The 22859-nt window shown below is 43.0% G+C and overlaps 1 protein-coding gene across 1 annotated transcript in view; it reads right to left on the bottom strand.

The window, feature by feature from the left end:
- The window catches only part of LOC138853850 (uncharacterized), a 90365-nt gene extending 88988 nt beyond the window's left edge, over positions 1-1377 (bottom strand). Inside the window, exon 1 of the mRNA XM_070093170.1 lies at positions 1295-1377. The gene's annotated coding sequence lies outside the window, so the exon portion shown is untranslated. The remainder of the gene's footprint in view (positions 1-1294) is intronic.
- Positions 1378-22859: the final 21482 nt, after the last annotated feature.

Raw genomic sequence — 22859 nt, 5'->3', positions numbered from 1 at the left:
ATTTCAATTACTCCAACATGGAAAACATGAGAAAATTTAAACTATATCGGAGTATAAAACAAATTCGAACCACACAATAGAGGGAAAAAATTGATGTAGAAGTCCTGGGAGTGATAATATCAGAGGATCTCACCTTCAAAGACCACAATCTTGTATCAATCGCATCTGCTACAAAAACGACAAAATTGACAAGGAGACCTTAGAAACTAGGGATGCCAAGCCCATGATGGCACTCTTCAGGTAGCTTGTTCTTTTTAGGCTGGAATATTGCTGCACACTAACAGCACCTTTCAAGGGAGGTGAAATTGCTGACCTAGAAAATGTACAGAGACCCTTCACGGTACACATAACTGCGATAAAACACCTCAGTTACTGGGAACGCTTGAAGTTCCTCAGCCTGTACTCCCTAGAATGCAGGCGGGAGAAATACATAATTATATGCACTTGGAAAATCCTAGAGGGATTAATACCAAACTTACACACGAAAATCACTATGAAAGCAAGACTCGGCAGATGATGCAAGATCCCCCCAATGAAAGGCAGGGGTGCAACTAGGACGATAAGAGGCAGTACAATAAGTGCCATGGGCCCAAGACTGTTCAACTGCCTCCTAGCATACATAAAGGGGATTACCAACAGACCCCTAGCTGTCTTCAAGAAGGCGATGGACAGGCACTAAAAGGCACCTAAATCTCAGGCTGTGATCCACAACGAGGCCTGGTCACAGACCGGGTCGAGGGGACGTTGACCCCCGAAGCCTTCTCCATGTATACTCCGGGTGTGTTCCTTGTTTTACTCACTGTACATTACCTAACTCAGACTTAAAAAATTTGAAGCCAATCAGAAATGCTCTCAAAATTTCTCACGGAAATTGCTGCTTTAAATGTAACATAGAAAGTCCAGCATCAGTTCAGACTTTCCTTGATGTAAGCTGCACCAGTGATGAAAACTTGAAAACTGTCAGCAGAGGTCTCAGATTATCGCACGGAAACCTAGAAACCGAGGGCGAAAAATATGGCAATCACTGAAGGTTTCACCCGTCGGAACACGGAACAACATGGACGGCATACACGCTGAACTTTAAAATAAAAAATATTCATAAATATGAGCAATTTAAGATCTTTTTAAGGAGGGTGCATTGATGGTGGTAAAGGGATCTTGATCTGAGGAATTACAGCTATCCTCCTTTGCCCGGATCAACACTGATTATACCTCCTGTTCTAACAAAGTTAACCAGAAAATCACACAATCTGGGAAGTGTTGCTTCGCTATACTTAAAACAACAAAGTCTTACCTTTGAGGGTCGAGATGAGTGTCCTGACGACGGGAATACGGGAGAGTGAGAGGAGAGTGAGAGCCAGCCGGCACCAGTATCACAACACCTGTCGTACTGATAGAGAGAGATGCCAACTTACTGCCTTCCACGTGTACTTTAACACGATAGAGCATTCTGTAGTGCCTCCACTGTAGGAAGGTGCCTTCAAGAAATATGTGATATGACCAGTGTAAGAAGCCTATTAGGAGCACAGGTGTAGTCTAGTGGCCCAGGAACGAGCAAAAGGCAGCAGAGAGTATATACTGATATATTTCCTTCGCCTGACAGCAAGCATTAATATGAAGAATATATATACAGGATATGTACAGTATGGTAATTTTACAAGCAAGAGACACGTAAGAACCGCCTTCAACCAGACTTAGAGGTAAGTCTTCCACAGTTGGTTCATAAGTGTACCACATCGCTTCACAATTTTGGTGGGCTTCCTCGTGATTGTCTGGTTGAACCAAGGTGTTAGCATAATGAAGGGCCCCCTCCTCATTATACCCTTAGCCAGGGGCATATCTAAGGAAAATAGTGCTGATGACAAGCACTTAAATTGCACCTCTGATCAAACATCTGACACTCATCTATTAGACAACTTTACCATAAAATAAGCTCAAAAATACAAGTCAAGCTCGTTAATCTTTAATTAACAAATTTTGGCACTACATAAAAATTACAACTGCACCTTCCTTGCTTACACTGATGCAAAGTGGTCTATGATGTACTCAGATTTTGTTTTTTTTTTTTTTTCAATTTTTCTCTTTCTACAGTCATCAGAGCAAGATCACAGAGTCTGCTTGACCCATTGTGAAGGCTTACTCAGCCCTGTAACAACTTCAGTCAGTATTACTCAGGCTGGCTCCTCCTCAGGAAAATTAGTGAATAGAAAAAGAAATAATAACAGACAAACACTTTATTATATAGAAAATAAACATAAAGCACAACACATGAAAGGTATATCCTATTTGAAAGAAAAATGAAAAACGAAAAATATAAATACATTTGAACTCAACGCTAATATCTAATAGGGGTGTCTGGTGTTGGTGACACTGTTGTTGAAATCGTAGCCGTTGCTGATGATGGGGGGGGGTCGCAGGTGTTGGTGACCATCCACTGGCTAGTTCTTCACAGTATACCAGTGAGTATAATATCCCGATGACAGGAAAGCAGGTTCTTTACCACTGCAATGATGTGGGGTTATGTCCTGCAATTTCATACAGGTGCACAGGTACTTCAATACAAAATGGAGAAGTCTCTGGACGTTAGTCCTTCTCCTGTTCTACTCGTTGATTGCCAGGTGACCCTCTCTGACATCCAAGCTGGAAAGATAGACAGGTTACCCACTGCTTAAATAATCACTCTCCATGGTAGTGTGATATTCAAAAGACGTGGTGATTATTACAACAGTCAACCTAGAGCAAGGCCGAAAGGACTAAGTTTATTATTGGTCAAAAGTGAAGCTTTCAACCAATAAATCCACTAGAATACAAGGCAGGCATGTACTTACAGTAGAGTTGGGAGCTGTGAGTCTAGTGATTTACTGTTTAACCAGAGCCCCACACGTCACCTTTCGGGGGGGGAGAAGAGGGAGGGGACGGGATAGCGGGAGCTAGACTGACCCTACCTTAAACAAGTAACAAGCAGCCGGCAGTCAAACTATCACTTTCAGGGAGGGGGAGAAAAGGCGGGAAAAACGGGAGCTTGACTTACCCTACCTTAACTAGTGTAGCCTAGCATGACAAGACTTATATCAAATTTAGGCGAGGAAAAAGTTCTAACATGTGGGGTGTAAGGCAACAAATCTTCTACTGACTGTCACGACTTAACCAGTCAGAGAAATAATTATCATTGGGAACTTAAAAGCTAGACTGACCCTAGGTATATGAAACGTTTCTTGAATTCTTTTCCCAGAGTAGATACCCCACACAAGGGCTAAACATTCCTTTTCTATTGTCTGCATCGCTCTTGGGCTGTGTAGACCCCCTTGCCTGACGCTCCTCAGTAACCTGACAGCAGTGGTACGAGGAGGTGTTGTTGTGTCTCTGTTGACACCGCTGGGAAATTACTGGTGTTGAGATGGCGGTTTGTTATCGCAGACGCGTTAATACTATTGGTATTGAACTGCTTCGAGGTGCGATTACACCTAGTTCAGCTCAAATACTCTTACCCAAGATAATCAGGGAGACATACGGCATACAAGATAGTGAATTGTATGGGGTAGCGCTGAACGGAGCGCATAGAGTATTTGTGAAACTGCTTGCTGCGACAGTTTATGAATCGGTGGTTACGCGCTTTCAAGATGTGTGTTTTGACGTTACTCCTGCTGTGCGTGTGAGACTGGTGGACGTGTCTCGATATTATACCTGGATAAAGTTGAGGAATGTCCCCTTCGAGGCAAACGAAGCTGACATCAGAAACGTATTTGAGAAATATGGAACTGTGCATTCTGCCCAGCAGGGTAAGTGGATAATGGGTGCCTACACAGGTATGCCGGAAGGTACATTCAGCCTTAAGATGACGTTGCGCCAACCCATACCGTCATATGTGTATCTTCAAGATTTTAGGACACAGGTAATGGTTTTATATCCTGGACAGCGGCGTACGTGTCGCATTTGTGGAGAGTATGACCACATAGCGGCGGCATGCGAAAAGAACAGACGCGTGACCAAACCTGTGCAAGAAGACGTAGCCCCAGTCACACGTGATGAAGGTGAGCATCGTTCGTCAGAGGAAGGGCGTGGTCGTTTGTGGAGTGAGATGGTGGAACAGGCTTTTCGAAATGAGAGTGAGTCCTTCCCTCAGCTGCCTGCACCTGAGTCGTTGCCGATACCATCTACTGGATTGGTACCCCGGCATGACGTGTTGAGTATTGGTCGAGAGACGAATGTCGGTGAGGATTTAGACGAAGTTTTAAGGACCTTGTCACCGCAAGTGGTGGAAGCTCCGTCTCCGGAAGACGTAGCTGGAGACTTTCTGAGTCCGGATTGTCAACAATATGAGACTCCGCAGAAGGACGACGAGACTGGGACATCGGGAGACTTCATACCTCATTGTGAGGTGGATGTTGAGGTACACCGTGAGGCTTCCTCGGATCTTGACATGGAGGATAAGAACGTTACCAGGAAACGGGCAGCTACGTCAGATTCGGATGACGTACTGACGCCGGCACAGAGGACTGGGAAAAAAACTGAGAGGATGGGTGAGGGGAGGGGTGGGGAGGGGGGGGGTCATGAGGGACGCCATCGCAAGAAGGGAGGCGAATGGGAAGGTACTGTAAAGAAGACACATAGACGTAACAAATCAAGTGGTGAACCACGGGAGGAGAAGAGGAAAGGGTGGAAAATATAACAGGCCTTAGGTGTATGACTGCTAATGTTAACGGTTTATGTACTAGACTAAAGAGAGATTGGTTGAGCAGTTTTCTTAGCAAACATAGAATTGATGTTCTCTTCCTTCAAGAACACAATTTCAAAGAAGGAGAAGTGTTGCAGGTTGCAGGTTATACAGTACTGACCCTGCCAACTATTCGTTTGAAAGGTGGTGTGGGTCTTTTAATAAAAGAGACGAGCCCGTTTGTGTTGCAGAGATGTTGGGGGGAGGGTGTTGCAGAGATGTGAGGGGGGTGGGGGGAGGGTGTTGCAGAGATGTGAGGGGGGTGGGGGGAGGGTGTTGCGAGTGCAGAGATGTGAGGGGGGTGGGGGGAGGGTGTTGCGATGGGACTTGGATGGGAAAGCGTGTATCCTTGGTAAGTGTCTATGCCCCTGCGGAGAATGACACGAAGGTTCGAACGGATTTTGTGTGTGAGGACCTTGTTTATTTTTTGCGTGGTCTTCCGGAAGTAGCGATAGTGGGGGGTGACTGGAACTGTGTCATAAGGGCGGCTGACGTCGAACCCAAAGGGGCTGGGCATGTGTCTGCACCTCTCAGAGATTTGTTGAGGGATGTTAAGTTAAGAGATGTGTTTGGGGGAGGGTGTGGGAAACAGAACATACTTTTATCAGAAGGGGATATGCTGCAAGGTTAGACAGAGTGTATATTTCGCAGGGAGTAGTTGTAAAGTCTTTTAATACGGTGGAGACGGTCTTGTCAGATCATAGGGCAGTTGTAGTGGAGGTAGGGTGGGAGGGAATGGCCGAAATTTATAAGAATTATTGGAAATTAAATATTAGTGTGTTAAGTGATGAGGAAGGGTTGGAGGGTTTTTCTATGCTGTGGAATGAGCTTTCAAGGGAAGCTCAGGAGGTGGAAGACATTGTAACGTGGTGGGACTCGGTGGCAAAGGAAAGGATAAAGTCCTTTTATGTGAGGGAGGGTAGGCGTATAAACACTTTAAAATATGGGCTAGCGAATTATTTAGAGGATCGATTACGAAGTTGTTATGGGCAGGGATCGGTTAGTGGTGTTTACCCCATGGACGAGATTGTAGACATAAAAGAGAGCTTGCGAACGTTGCATAATGAGCGGTTTCAAGCGGTGAGGGTGCAAGCAGGATTAGAAGAAGTTTTGTGGGGAGATAGGCCATCCGCGTGTGTGTTGAGACAACAAAAGCAAAAGCAGGCGCTGACGGCAATCCCGAGCTTGGAGGTAAATGAGACGATGGGAATCCATAGAGCAGGTCAAGTGATACGAAACACAAAAGCTATGAGTGCATATGCGGATACATGGTATAAAAAACACTGGACTAGTAGTGGCGTGGATGAAGTGGAATTAAGTAAGGTGTGCACGTATGCTAAGTGCATTTTGGGTCACAGTGATAGGAAGGCATTGGGTGGGGTTATTACTGAGGAGGAAATTGAAATTGCTTTACACGGAATGAGGAAGGGCAAGTCCCCGGGTATTGATGGTTTACCGGTGGAATTTTATTTGCAGCATTGGGAGTTGATTGGGAAGTTCATGGTAAGATTATTAAATTGTATGAAGGAGAAGGGTACGTTAGGGGATAAGCAGAATACGGCAGTTGTGGTGTTGGTCCCGAAAGGCAAAGGGCAGCCAAACCTTGGGAAGTATAGGGCGATATCGTTGCTCTGTGCAGACTATAAGGTTTTCGCAAAAATTTTGGGTAATAGGGTAAAATGCGTGGTGGGGAGGGTCGTTTCGCCATCGCAGTATGGGTTGCCGGGCAGGTCGATGTTAGAAGGTCACGGGCTTATAAGAAGTTTTGTGGAGTCAAAGGGGGGAGGGGAGGGGGCGGCTTTACTGGCCTTGGACTGGCGAGCCGCCTATGATAGAGTGGAAAGGGGTGCACTGCAGAGTATTCTTCGGAGACAGGGTTATGGAGAAGAAATAGTTGGGTGGGTAAACACTCTGTATAAGGGGGCAAGGATGAGGGTACAAATAAATGGGTGTATAGGGACGGACTTTGAGATGGGTAGAGGTTTAAGACAAGGGTGCCCTATGTCACAGATCTTATTTGTGTGTTTTCAGGATCCCTTTTACAGGATGGCTGAGAGCACAGTTAGTTCCCGGGGTGGGGGTGGGGTAGGGGAAGGGGATTGTTGGCCGGCATTAATAGGTTATGTGGATGATACGACTGTTTTGGTGTGTGAACGAATGTCTATGAAACGGTTGGAAGATGTTGTGCGTGTGTTTGAACGTGCCACGGGTATGAAGGTAAATAGTGAAAAGTCGATGATCATGGGGTTGGGTACCTGGAAAGGGGGTGGAATGGTGAGCTGTAACGTGGTTAACACAACTGCGATGTCATTAAAGATTTGCGGTATTATTTATAGAGACGATTTGGATGTGGCGCGGGAGGAAAATTCAGTAAGGACGTTGGAAAAGGTCATTGGTCGTTTGGGTGTTTTGAGGCCCCAACATCTCACTCTGGCCCAACGTGTGATTGTTGTTAACGTTTTATTGTATAGTAAGGTGTGGCACGTTGCGGCTGTATTCCCAATTACAGGAACAGCGATCAATGGAATATTGAGAAGAGTATTTACCTTTCTGTGGGGATCGAGGTGTGATTGGTTAAAACGTGAGGTTGTTATGTTACCTGTACGTCGAGGAGGTTTAGGATTGTTGGACTTAAAGCGTAGGGTGAAATGTGTTTTTCTAAAGTGGGAGGTTTGGCGTGTGGGTGTGATGGCGGGAAATATGGACCAAGTATATACGAGGGTGAAAAAGTGGTATAGGGGAATGGAGTTAAGGGAATGTGAGATTGTACTACGAGCTTTGTTGATGGTAAGGGAACGGAGGAACATTCGCATAAGGGTTTTAAGTAGGTTACTAGGGGGTACGTGCGCAGCTCCAGTAGAAGGTTTGTTCCCCATGTACTCGTGGGAAAATATATGGCTCCGATTTAGCAAGTTGAAATTACGGCCTAGGGTGCGTGAAGTCATGTTTCGTTTTTTACATGGTATATTGCCGTCAGGGGCAATATTACGATCCAGAAGAGTCGTGGTGGGAGGCGGGTGTGGGTTTTGTGGTGGGGAAGACACGGCTTTTCACGTTGTCTATTTTTGCGAAGGTTTAGAAGATGTCAGGAGTTGGTTGGGTAGGGCGGTACAGAGGGTGGGAGGCAGAGGAGTGCAGGTCCTGCGTGCGTTGTCTCGACATCGGTGAACGGGCTTTAGATTATATTATCGTGGATTACATTTATATTTCGTGGGTAATGCGGGGAAAAGGGGTCAGTGAGGTGAGAAGGCGTGTCCTTGCAATAACGTTTTATCGTACAATGTGTAGGAATAGGGAATTGTATGGAAGGAGGTGGGATAAGGGTTTTTCGGACGGTTATAAAAGGCTCACTCTTGAAACCCTTGTGAATCTGTGAATAAATATACGGGCATGCCGAATAAGTTGTCGTGTAGGTCAGTGGGCAATAGCTGGCTCGTCTCTTGGGGGGAAGGATGTGAGTTGCGTGAATATGAGTTTGGGCATGAATGTTTTTTAGTTGTTATGGATGTGTGGTTGTAGATTCAGGGGTTAGGGTTACTTATTGTACCTTTTGTGTACAAAATGACTGGGGTGCCTTTACATATTTGTTATATTTTTGATGCTTCCTTTGTGTAAAGACTCGTTGTATTCTTGAGTCACTAGTTTTCTTAGTTTTGTTTTTGATTCTGTTATGGAGGTCCAGATATTTGGGTACATGAACGTGCATATATATGTGTATATGTATGTATGTGTATGTGTATATATATATATATATATATATATATATATATATATATATATATATATATATATATATATATATATATATATATATATATATATATATATATAATGTATATATATATATGTATGTATATGTATGTGTATATATGCATGTTTTATCCCTTCCCTGTTACTGTTCAATTAGTCTGTGAGTCACCAAAGTATTAAAGGGATATAACACGTGTACATTACCCTGAGTTATCCAATTGTATCCTATAAATATGTAGCAACATTATGATTTTTGTTTGTGATTCAAACGTAGTTCATAGGTATCAAGATTGAACACTTATGGAATGGATGGAAATTGCTGACGATTAATATGATCGTCAATTTATATAATATTTATTATGTTAATGAATTTGTGTTAGAGTAAATCATTGAATTTGTGTCTAAGTTGGAATTTCTATAATCAATTGTATATTTTGTATGCAAATTACATAAACTATTGTTTAAACATCAATGTAACATGTTTGTATGATGTGCATGTAGGTTATAATGGGTTAAGTGGGGTTTCCACCAGTGTTATATTTGTTACGCAGTTATATCTTTTGGTATTGTGTGTGTTTAGTGAAACGTACGTATGCATTTTATGGTGTGTTTGTCGTATATATCTATACGTATTAGTTAAAGATTGGTATTTATGGTGTGTACCTCGTTGTACTCTATAGATTATGTATGGTGATGCTATTTAATTTTTAAGCAGCCTTGTATTTATGATGTTTTAAATAAAATATATATATAATATATAAATATATATATATATATATATATATATATATATATATATATATATATATATATATATATATATATATATATATATATATATAATATATATATATATATATATATATATATATATATATATATATATATATATATATATATATATATATATTTATATATATATATATATATATATATATATATATATATATATATATATATATATATATATATATATATATATATATATATATATATGCAATAAGATCACAGTAAACAGGTGATTTCAGAATATGCAAAACAACCACTCTGAAAGAATAGAGAAATTCCAAGCGCTTTCGTGACTACTCACATTATCAAGGAACTATGAAAGTAAAGCATCCAAGGAAGCTATATAAGGGGTCTGGCCGGCACCTCACTATCAGATCCCACAACGGTTTAAACATCCAATTGATTTTCAAAAAGTTGAGAAAGTAGTATCAAGCAAGTCCATGGTCGACAGGAATATAATTGAATCTTGTTTCATAAAAAGCAGTTTTGACAATAATATGAATATTTCCTTTGGTTTATATAAATTAGATCCATTTATAATTAATAGAATTTGGGAAGAATTTAATAATACACTGGACAAATAATCGTTAAAATTTCTTATTTCTTGGGTAGAATAGTTTGTGGGGTGAGTTGTGCCAAGGACCTATCCAAGTTGGGTCGGCGCGCGTCAGGTGTTTAAACCGTTGTGGGATCTGATAGTGAGGTGCCGGCCAGACCCCTTATATAGCTTCCTTGGATGCTTTACTTTCATAGTTCCTTGATAATGTGAGTAGTCACGAAAGCGCTTGGAATTTCTCTATTCTTTCAGAGTGGTTGTTTTGCATATATATATATATATATATATATATATATATATATATATATATATATATATATATATATATATATATATATATATATATATATATATATATATATTCCCTCTCTACTCCTATCTATTGAACTTTTCCCTCACACTCCCCCATACCAAGACTTATAGTCAAGGAGTATAAGAAGAATAGGCGAGGAAAAAGTTCTAACATGTGGAAGTCGCGTAAGGCAACAAATCTTCTACTGACTGTCACGACTTAACCAGTCAGAGAAATAATTGGATGAACCATTGATATACACAATATCAACTTAAAAGCCTGGAGTGCCAATGTCCACCTCAAGAGGCGACTGTTGGTTCCCTTAAAAGTTTCTAGGTATATCAAAGGTTTGTGGTCCGTTTCTAAAATGAATTCTTTTCCCAGTAAATAAAATTTAAGTTTGGAGATACCCCACACAAGGGCCAAACATTCCTTTTCTATTGTGGAGTATCTCGTTTCTGCGGGAAGGAGTTTCCGGCTTAGGAAGCATACAGGGAAGGGAGTACCATCATGGTATTGTAGTAGCACCGCACCTAAGCCAGTATTGGAGGCATCAGTTCTCAAACAAAATGTTTTATTAATATCTGGAATCTTAAGTATAGGGTCTTTCGAAAAGATACTTTTAATCTCATTAAACTTTTCCCGAGCTACGTCGGAAAGTTCAAGAGGTTCCTTCACAGACTTTTTAAGGAAGTCCGATAAGATGCCTGTAAGATCAGCAAGATTCAGGATAAACCGTGCATAAAAATTTACAGAACCAAGAAAGCTACGCATGAGTTTCTTGGTTTTGGGGAATTTAAATTCTAATAAAGCTTTGATCTTACTGGGGAGAGGCTGCAGAGAGTTATTAGAAAGTATCAGTCCAAGATATGTAATCTTGTTATACCCAAGGAAGCATTTCTTCGGCTTGGCAGTGAGGCCATGTGAGCGTAACCTACGCAAAACTGATGTTAATGTTTGGATATGTTCGCCCCACGTGGATGTCATTACGTAAATGTTATCAAAATAAACTGAAACATTTGGCATATTACCCAAGACCTTTCTCATCAGTCTCACGTAGGTAGCACAGGCAGTTACCAAACCGAAGGGCATAGTTCTATACTGCATCAGTAATTGGTGTGTAGGAAAAGCGGTGTACTGCTTAGAAGAAGGATCTAACATTACTTGATGATATGCCTGTGCAATATCAATCTCTGAAAAGAAGGAAGCGTCATAAAATTTGTGAAGATCGCTATCTATTAAGGGCATAGGCTTAGCATCCCACCGAGTTATAGCACTAAGGCCTCTGAAGTCAATAGCAAGTCTATATGAATTTTTTTTTTATATTTTATTTAAAACTTCATGTACAAATATTAATAGGTACATATATAAAATAATGAACAAGGACAACATCAGTAAAATAATATATAAACACAAAACAATCCAGGCAACATCTGACAGTCTACTATATACAAGTTTTTAAAACATATCACAATTTAAGAAGGAATAAAGTTATAATAACAAAGGCCACAAAATGGCTATAAACAAAACTCCTAAAATTACAACCTCAACACAATAATGCACCAAGCTTAATGACAATCACCTATAATACAATTCGCAACAAATACACCAGACCTACAATATGCCTTATTAAGAAACCTGTGCTGCAACACAGGTGACCTATCATCCCTCCCCCTATTCACACACACACATTGAAAACTAACCCCGTCACCAACCTGAATAAGCATGACATTAAGTATCCTCAATTTAGGATTATTATGACACATGTCACTTGAGGAATCATTATTTACAACCATGAATGGTACAGGACTACCAAAATTACAATACCTTAAATAAGAATAATAATAATAAGTAATTACGTCAAAACTGATGCTGGACCACGTTACAAAAAAGGCAAAAATAACTCAGTGCTTCAAGGAAATAGTGAAAGGAAAACCCTCTCAAGAAAATTCAAATTCAAATGCAATACCAGTGCAAGTGGAACATAATACTCTACCAAAGAAATATACATGTTATATAATTTATAGGTTATACATTAATACATGTTACATATTTAATCTGCTCCTTACACCTTCCCCATCAAGGGAACTAAGCAAAACTTATCTTGCACAACCTCTCATCTGGTCACACACTAGTACCTCCAATCAAACCCAACCACATCACTGCATTCCCAAGGAGGTGAGCCCGTTGAAATCCCCTGAACCCCCCCCCCCTTTTACCAACCCACTCACCCCGGCAGTTAAAGCCCCTTATAACGCCAATAAATTCCCTATTGTTAGTCCTCTATAACCCTCAGAAAAATACTCTTCCCACCTTTTCCCAAAAATGTCTCTATTGCGACACAAAGTTCGATAAAACGTCGCCGCCAAAGTCCTTCTCAGCACATCCCCACCCACCCTTCCCCTCATACCCCATAAAACATATATGTAGTCCACGATGACATATGCTAAACCTCTTACCACACTCTCCTCCACACCACTCATATCAAGACTCAACGCTCGCAATACCGACACACCTTGACCCCCCACCCTCACCACTACCTTACGCATCCATACCCTGATGCACTCCAAACCTTCACAAAAATAGACGACATGATACGCAGTCTCTTCCCCACTGCATCTGCCACACCCCCCACCCTCAATAACCCTCCTATCTCGGAGCATCGCTCCCGTTGGCAAAATCCCATGCAGGAAACGGTACATAACCTCACGCGCCCTAGGTCGTATCCTTAATTTACTAAATCTTCGCCATATTACATCCCATGCATACATGGGGTAGATCCCTTCAACCGGCGCCACTACATGTCTCTCTAACAATTTACACAAAGTTCCCACCTTTACTTTTCCTGGTTCCCTGGCTAACATTAAGGCGTGTAACACTGTCTCACATTCCTTCATTTCCGCCCCTCCATACCATTTCCTCAGGTGAGCATGTACCTTATCTAGCTGACCCTCCCTCCATCCACCTGCACTCATCACTTCCCTCTTAATAAACACACATTTCACGCGCTTTCTCAAGTCCAACAAACCCAACCCTCCCCTACATACCGGCAATGTCACTACCTCCCTTCGCAACCAGTTGCACCCTGAACCCCACAAGAATTTGAACACCATTCTAAGAATACCCGTGATCGCCGTTCCTGTTAACGGCATCACAGCCGAAACAAACCAGACTTTACTATATAGTAATACATTGATGACAATTGCACGTTGCCTAAGGGTTAAATGGTGAGGTCTCAGCATTCCCAACCGTCGCTGCACCTGTTCCACCATCCTATTCGAATTGCTAACCCTTGCAGCACTCAGGTCAGCCTCATACATGACACCGCAGATTTTCAGACTCCCGGTCCTCCGCTGCACAACATCACATCCCCAATCTAATCTCTCTGTCCACTCTCCCAGCCCCATGATCATTGACTTTTCCAGATTTACCTTCATCCCAGTAGCTCTCCCAAAAGTGTGTACAACTTCCCCCAAAAGTCCTAACCGTGTCTCCTCACTTGCCAAAATAGTGGTATCATCAACATAGCCCACCAAACCAGGCCACGGCTTCAGCTCACCATCCCTCCCCCCCGTCCTTAGACGATCTTCCACCATCCTATAAAAGGGATCCTGAACACATGCAAACAATATTTGTGATAAAGGACATCCCTGCCGAAGACCCCGCTCCATGTTGACTCCCCCCCCCCCACACACCCATTGATTTGCACCCTTACCTTCGCGTTTGAGTACAACGTATCCACCCACCCCACTATTTCTTCGCCAAACCCCTGTCGTAGGAGAATATCCCTCAAAGCCTTTCTTTCCACCCTATCATAAGCCCCTTGCCAATCCAACGCCACCAACGCCCCTCTTCCCCTTTCCATGTCCTCTAGGAACCCCTTGATAATCCCGTGGCCCGCGCTCATTGACCTACCAGGTAAACCAAACCGAGACTCAAACACGACCCTCCCCACAACACATTTAAGCCGATTCCCAAGAATTTTCGCAAATAATTTATAATCAGCACAAAGCAACGAAATGGCTCGGTAATCCCGAAGGGTACTCTGCTGTTTACCCTTTGGGACCAACACCACCACCGCCGTTGCCTGCGATTCTCCCATCTTACCTCCGTCTTTCATGGCATTCATTAACCTTACTAGGAAACCCCTAAGCAGACCCCAGTGCTGTACATAAAATTCGCTAGGTAAACCATCGATCCCGGGTGCCTTACCCTTCCTCATGTCCATAAGGGCTCTCCATATTTCCCCCTCCTCAATGACCCCACCCAGTGCCTCCCGATCACTCCTCCCCAGTTTGCACGGCACATACTCACATACCTTCCCAAGAACCTCACCATCCACCCCACTACTTTTCCCGTATTCCTCAAACCATCTATCTGCATATGCACTCATCCCCTTGGTGTCCCTTAATACCTGACCCTCTCTAAAACCCCCCACAGAAGATATGACTTGCAAACCCGGTATTGTAGTCGTTCGCTGTCGTACCTTCTCTCCTTGCAGCACACAAGCTGATGGCTTGTCGCCCCAGAGTACTTCGTCCAACCCCGCCTGTACCCGTACAGCTTCAAAACGTTCTTCTTGCAAATCCCATATTCTGTCCTTCAACATGTGTATATCCTCCACCGGGTACACCCCGGCCACCGCCCCCCCCCTCATAACAATTCCGTAATCTAGATTCTAAGTAATTTGACAAACCATACCGCAATTGGTTAATGCGTTTGCCCTCGCTCACATAAAATTGACGTATTCGTAACTTAGCCACACTATCCCACCATCCTACCACATCTTCCTCAGTCCTTCTGTCGGCACAGAGCTGTTCCCAAAATATTGCAAACGCTTCCACTCCCTCCCTATCCCCCAAAACCATCGTGTTCAGTTTCCAATAACTTCCCTGCCTACGAGCCAAAGCATCCCATCCCACCTCCACTAATACCGCCCTATGATCGGAAGACACCATCTCAATAGTTTTAAAAGACTCTACCAAAACCCTCTGAGATAAATATAACCTGTCCAAACGAGCCGCATATCCCCTTCTTATAAACGTATGTTCCACCTCCCACAGACCTCCCCCGAAAGCATCACGTAACTGAAGATCTCTAAGCAGGCCCCCCAAGACTGAGGAAAAATATCCCGCTCCTCTGGGTTCCACGTCTGTCCTCTTAATTACACAATTCCAATCCCCCCCCACAATCGCCACAGACGGTAACGTGCGTAGGTAATACACGAGCTCCTCCCGCACAAAATCCATCTTCACTTTCACGTCACTTTCTGCTGGGGCATACACACACACAAACGCCACTCTCTCTCCCATCCACCATCCTTCCACACGTAATACTCTCCCCCCCCTCTTTCCTATGCAATACAAACGGGCTCGCCTCCCTGATCAACACACCCACTCCTCCTTTTAAACGCTCAGACGGCAACACATAAGCCTGATACCCAGGCACCACTAATTCACGACCAAGCTTAAAATTGTGCTCCTGCACAAAAGCTACGTCAACCTTGTACCTATTCAAAAACATCCTGAAGCACTCCCGTTTAACACCATCACACAGACCATTAATATTTATTGTTACACACCTGAGGCCAGTTTAAGGTTTCCTTCCCCGTCTCATGTCAAGATTCTTCCCTTTCAGACCGTTCCCCTGGACTGTGCCTTTGCCACAGACTCCCCCCTCCTTCCCAACCATCCCCCCCCTTCTGTTGTGGCCCTCTCGCAGAGTCACTCTGGGTACCATAACCCCATGTCTTTTTCCCCGGCCTTTGCGCCGGCGTCAGAACATCGTCCGAATCTGACGCTGCTGCCCTTTTCCTTGTAGCTCCCTCAGTTTCCATATCTGAGTCCTGGGAGCCAGCACAATGGACTTCCACCTCTACCACCCTTAATCCGCCTCCATGCCCTTCCATGGCACTCGCACTGTCCACCACAGGTGCCATCTGATCCTCCCCTTCCCCACACACACCTTCTGCCCTGATCCCAGGGTCTTGTTCGCTGTAACTCTCCACCTTCGTAGACTGTAACATAGCCTGTATCACCGTCTCCAACTCCTCCTCAATAGCCTTCACTGCTGCGCCCTCCTGTACCTCCTCACTTGACAACTGTACTGTTGATGGGCCAGGTGATTCATGGATCACCACTTCTTCCGATTCCCCAGGAGGAGCCACCACCTCTTCACTCCACATGCGACCACGCCCTCCTCCTTGCACCCGTTCTTCTTTAGGCATCGGGTGCTCATGCGCAGGTGCTCCGCCCCGTGCCGGCCCAGGAGCCACTGTTGATGGGCCAGGTGATTCATGGATCACCCCTTCTTCCGATTCCACTGGGGGAGCCACTACCTCTTCACTCCACATGCGACCACGCCCTCCTCCTTGCCCCCGTTCTTCCTTAGGCATCGGGTGCTCATGTGCAGGTGCTCCGCCCCTTGCCGGCCCAGGAGCCATACTCCGCTTGCCACAGTCTGCCGCCATATGGTCATATTCGCCACACAGTCGGCACGTACGTCTCTGCCCCGCATACGCTACCATTACCTGGGTTCTAAACTCTTCGAGATATACATACGAGGGTATAGGATGCCTAAGCGTCATCTTGAGATTAAAAGAACCCTCAGGAAATCCTGTATAAGCACCTTTTACCCATTTGCCAGGTTGGGCCAGATGTACAGTTCCATAACGTTCGAAAACATTTCGAATATCTACCTCATCAGCCTCAAAAGGCACGTTGCGGAGCTTAACCCACGAATAATGTCGTGATACATCAATGAACTTGACCCTAACTGCCGGTGTTACGTTAATGCTGACATCTTGGTAACGATCAACCAAAGCCTCGTATACTTGAGCAGTTAGCACTTTCACGAAAATTCTATATACACCGTTCAGTGGCACTCCATATAAATCCTCGTCTCTGATGCCATATGTCTCTCGTATAATTTTGGGCAATAACACATCGACTGACGTAGGCGTTAAAGCCTCATTAATAAGTTCAATGCCCACAGTATTCACTCTCCTGCGCACACCTGGCGCCATGTCGTTGACTGAGTAGCTCGTCTGGGAAACAGTAGAGGGGTGCAAAGCACGACCGCACTCTACCTCATCCAGGCAGCGAATGCACAACACCTCCTCGTACCACTGCTGTCAGGTTACTGAGGAGCGTCAGGCAAGGAGGTCTACACGGCCCAAGAGCGATGCAGACAATGTGGATACTGAAGGTTCAATGATCTTTAGTTTTAATAATTTGTCTACCTCTCGGTCAAATGCATCCCTAAGGTGAACTGGAACTGGGTATAATTTCCGTTTGATAGGATTGTCCGTCAATAAGTCAATCTTATGGACTACCGTGGAGGTAACATCTGGAATATCAGTAAAGACGTCTGAAAAGTTACTCACACATTGGAGTAGTTCATGTCTCTTATGGTCATCCAAAGATTCATTAATATTAATGTTGGTTGCATCCGAGTGGTCAAGAGTCACCAAGTCATGTAGTTCTTCATCATAGTCTAAGTTAGAGGTGTTAATTACGCACACTTTACATTCTTCAGTTGTCTTATCAAGTTGGTGTGGAAAAACTAAGTCAAATTTCTTAAGGCAGTTAACCGAATTTCTTCGGTAATATTTCTTAAGGATGTTGATATGATAAAGCTTAGGTTTCCCTTTTGACTTCTATGAGGTAGTCAACTTTCCCACAAATTTTTAATACTTTATATGGACCTTTCCATGCTACTAATAATTTATTTGACTTGATAGGCAAAAGTACAAAAACTTCATCTCCTACTTTAAAACTTCTCCTATGACTTTTGGAATCAAAATAGGTTTTGTACTGGTCCACTGACAAACTTAAGTTTTTCGAAACTATGTCAGAGGTCTCCTCAAGTTTGGATCTAAGGTCAAGGAGAAACTGGTAAGAAGACTGAACCTCAGCATTTACCTCCTCATTAGTCCATAAGTCATTAAGGATGGACAATGGGCCTCTGGCCTGTCTACCATAGAGAAGTTCAAAAGGTGAAAACCCCAAAAAGTCACTGGGAACTTCCCTCATGGCAAACAAAGCACAGGGTAGGTAACGATGCCACTCCTTAGGTTTAAGGGAGCAAAGTTTCCTTAAAATGGACTTGAGAATCGAATGCTGGCGCTCAATCCTCCCATTACAGCTGGAATGATAGGCTGTGGTGAAGAGGGGCTTCACTCCCAGAAGTTGGTATAGATGTTGCATTAAGTCAGATGTGAATTGTGTCCCACGGTCAGACAAAATTTCTCTAGGGATGCCCACTCTGGAGAAGATGGACAAAAGGGCTTCAGCCACCTCTGTAGTAGTTATGGTCTTTAAGGGTATGGCTTCAGGGAAACTCGAAGCATAATCAACTAATGTTAATATATATCTATGTCCCCCAGATGAAAGTGGAGATAAAGGACCAACGATGTCAATAGCTACTCTTTCAAACGGTACCGTAAAGATAGGCATTTTGACCATAGGTACTCGCCTGGTACCTCGGGAGGATGACAGTTGGCAAACTTTACACGATCTACAATAGGTAGTGATATCTGAGGACATTTTTGGCCAAAAATAGGTTTCCCTAATTTTATTTAAAGTTTTACGATGCGAGAAACGTCCGGCCACTGGCAGGTCATGAGCCATTTTAAGAACAGTCTCTGCATTGACTTGGAACAACTAAGATGGAATAGTCTATCTCATCTGAATTTAATTTGAATACTGACTTGTACAAGATACCTTTTATATATTCAAATTTATATGAAAAGTTTTTCCTTTGGATAACTTGATTTTGTTTAGCGGCATTATGGCAATTCTGAAGAGAAGGGCAATTACGTTGTAACTTGACAAAGGAGTCCTTCGATATATCTAAAGGCTTAAAGTCAGGGAAAATCAAAGGATGGACAGTAGGAGAAGCCTGGGCTTTGGTCTGAGCCCTAGTCAAGACATTTATGGTATCGGAGGTGATATCTTCACTTTCATCTAACAAGTGAACCGGTGATCCTACTTCCTCGCTTTCGAGAGTATCATCACTGGTTTTTAATGCCACATGAATCTCTCGAGACATTGTCTCATCTGAACTTTCGAGGGGCTTCTCTGACTCTACAGGAAGAGGATCTGAAACACTTATATCCATCTTTGGTGATGAAAGGTCAACCTCAGAAGGAAGAATGGCACCTTTTACATTACCTATTAGTACGGAGCAAGAAGTGATGGGAGCTAGTACGGCTTCAGACCAACCTGTGAACCATTTAGACCTAATGTAACAACGGATGGTAGGAAAAGTGTCCATACGGCCCAAGTAGTCTGAAAGTATAGCAGAGGAATGAGTTTCTTTAAGGTTAGGGAACAGCTTATCAGAAATGACTATACATGTGCATCCAGTGTCTCGTAAAATGGTAGATACATTAAGTCCATTAACTGTTCCTGAACAGAAGGGTGCTTGGTCATTACAGTCTTTAAAACATCTTCCAACTTTTTGGACCTTCTTAGAAGGACAATCTGGACGTTTATGTCCCTTAACACCACACAAATGACAAACAGGAATAAAAGAAGTCATTTTACTTTCCACTAGAGGCTTTGATTTCTTAAGGTCTGATGAACCCTTGCCCTTAGGGTTCGATCCCTTTAGGTCTTTATATGAATTGTGAGCCTCAGCATACAGGTCAGCAGCCTCAGCAACTTCCTCAGCTTTAATCAGGTTACGTTCTCTGATGAATGTTCGTATCTGATGGGGAAGAGCTGTCAGGAACTGGTCAGCGACCATGAAGTCTCGAAGAGATTCATAACTGTGATCAATTCCTGAACTCTCTATCCAAAAGTCAAACAAACGAGTGTTACCTGTAACTGTTGAAAGTTCTGGCCAGGCTGTAAGAATTAGTGGTTTTTTGATATGCTTTAAGGATTGCCTTCTTTAGTAGGTTATAATTACATATGATATCCTGCGACAAAGTTGCATAGATATTTAAGGCTGTACCAGAAAATAACATTCCTAACCTGGTAGCCCAGGTGTCAGCAGGCCATTCACAGAGGGTAGCGGTATTTTCAAACCTGATAATGTATGAAGTAATGTCTTCCCCCCTCTGTGAAGGGAGGTAAATTAGGTGTTGGAATATGTGCACTGACTGCACGTTGTTCCATTACTCCTTCCTCTAATTGTTGTTGTGTAAAAGTTAACTTTTTATTATCTAAGTCAAGGCGAGATTTTTCGAGCTCGCAATCCTTTTCTCTCTCTATTAACTCATGTTCTCTAGCTTTTTCCTCAACTTCTCTATCCTTTGCTCTTTCCTCAAGTTCTCTTAATTTAACCTGTTCCTCGCATATCTTAGCTTGTTCCTCACGTATCTTAGCTTGTTCCTCACGTTCCCTAGCACTTTCCTTACGATCAAGTCTATCACGCTCTTTTTGGTCTTCTCGTTCTCTTTCTAACTGTCTTTCTCGGATTTCTCTCTCAATTCTCTCTCTCTCCTTTTTCTCTTCTCTTTCGATTCTTTCTCTCTCTCCTTATTCTCTTCTCTTTCCCTTTCTAACTGCCATTCTTCTCTCTCAATTCTCTCTCTGTCAAGTCTTTCCTGGATCTTACCACTAATGAAAGATCCTAAATTTTTCCCTCTTATTCCTAACTTACTTCCAGCGTTCATCCAAAACTGGTATTCCTCCATGCTTGCAAGAATAACTTAAACTATCAGGGGAAATGAAACGGGTATTAAAGAAAACGGAGGGTTCAATTCCTGCTCCGCTCAAACTGTAAATAAACCAGAGGGCTCGATCCCTGCTTCAATTAAACAACTTGTATTAACGAAAACGAAGGGTTCTATGCCGGCTCCGAGCAATCAGCAAGTAGAATGGGGTCCCTTGACCATCCAATCTTCTCAACAAATCAAGAGTGTCCTACGACAGTTCCCTTGATAAAATGAAGAGCTCAATGAAACAAGTTGTCACTGGAAAATCTCGGGTCCCTAGAGTCTAATCCTCCAAAGTGTTTCAAGCTACATATAAATGGTGGTAGAATTAAATATTATATCCTGCCTGACTTGACTTACAATAAATTGAGACTATAACAATCACCAAATCTTTTAAATACCTGTACTGTAGTCCTACCATAGAGAATGATTACTCATGGCTGGTGGTAACCGTCTGTGGTATGCAGCGTTGAAGTTCCAATGGTAGATTCGAGATGGAGTTGAATCTTGATTCAGTAGAGTTGTATCCTGGCAAGGTCGCCACTTGTGAAGGCTTACTCAGCCCTGTAACAACTGCAGACAGTATTACTCAGGCTGGCTCCTCCTCAGGAAAATTAATGAATAGAAAAAGAAATAATAACAGACAAACATAAACACTTTATTATATAGAAAATATAAAATTTAAAACACTTAAATATGAAATATTAATCCTACATTAAAGAAAATGAAAAATGAAAAATATAAATAACTGAATTCAACGCTAATTTAAATGTATATAAAACGTGGGTGTCTGGTGTTGGTGACACTGTTGTTTAAACCGTAGCCGTTGCTGATGATAAGGGGGGGGAAGGTCGCAGGTGTTGGTGACCATCCACTGGCTAGTTCTTCACAGAGAATCGCCGTGATTATTATCCCGATGAGAGGAAAGCAGGTTCTTTACCACTGCAATGCTGTGGAGTTACGTCCTGCACTTTCATACAGGCACACAGGGAGTTCAGTACAAAATGGAGAAGTCTCTGGACATTAGTCCTTCTCCTGTTCTGCTCGTTGATTGCCAGGTGACCCTCTCTGACATCCAAGCTGGAAAGATAGACAGGTTACCCACTGCTTAAATAATCACTCTCCATGGTAAGTCTGATACTTAAAAGATGTGGTGATTATTACAACAGTCAACATAGATCAAGGCTGAAAAGACTAAGTTTATTATTGATCAAAAGTGAAGCTTTCAACCAATAAATCCACTAGAATACAAGGCAGGCATGTACTAACAGTAGAGTTGGGAGCTGTGAGTCTAGTGATTTACTGTTTAACCAGAGCCCCACACGTCACCTTTCGAGGGGGGAAGAGGGAGGGGAAGGGATAGCGGGAGCTAGACTGACCCTGCCTTAACAAGCAGCTGGCAGTCAAACTATCACTTTCAGGGAGGGGGAAAAAAAGTGGGAAAAACGGGAGCTTGACTTACCCTACCTTAACTAGTAGCCGGCAGACAAACTATCAATTTAGGGGTTGGGGGAGAAAAGGCCGGAATATCGGAAGCTAGACTGACCCTACCTTAACGAGTAGCCGGCAATGAAACTATTGTTAATATATATTCCCTCTCTACTCCTATCTATTGAACTTTTCCCTCACACCACACCTCCTCCTAATCCCCAAACTATGGATTCTCTGCATTATATTGACACCACACAATGCCCTCTGGCATGACATCTCCACTGCCTCCAGCCTTCTCCTTGTTGCAACATCCACCACCCATGCCTCACACCCATACAAGAGCATTGGTATAACTATACCCTCATACATTCCTCTCTTTACTTTCATGGATCATGTTCTTTGTCTCCACAGATTCCTCAGTGCACCACTCACATTTTTTCCCACATATATTCTACAATTTATCTCATCTTTCATAGAACCATCTGTTGACAAGTCCAGTCCGGGGTATCTGAATACATTCACCTCCTCCATACTCTCTCCCTCCAGTCTTCCGTTATCTAATTTTTTTGCTATCCTCATCACCTTACTCTTTCCTATATTCACTTTTAACTTCGTTCATTTACATACCCTACCAAACTCATCGACCAACCTCTGCAACTTC

This window comes from Cherax quadricarinatus, chromosome 42, assembly GCF_038502225.1.
Source record: "Cherax quadricarinatus isolate ZL_2023a chromosome 42, ASM3850222v1, whole genome shotgun sequence".
Taxonomy (NCBI): Eukaryota; Metazoa; Arthropoda; class Malacostraca; order Decapoda; family Parastacidae; genus Cherax; species Cherax quadricarinatus.
Note: the sequence above shows the minus strand (reverse complement) of the source record. Positions and strands in the feature narration are given on the sequence as shown.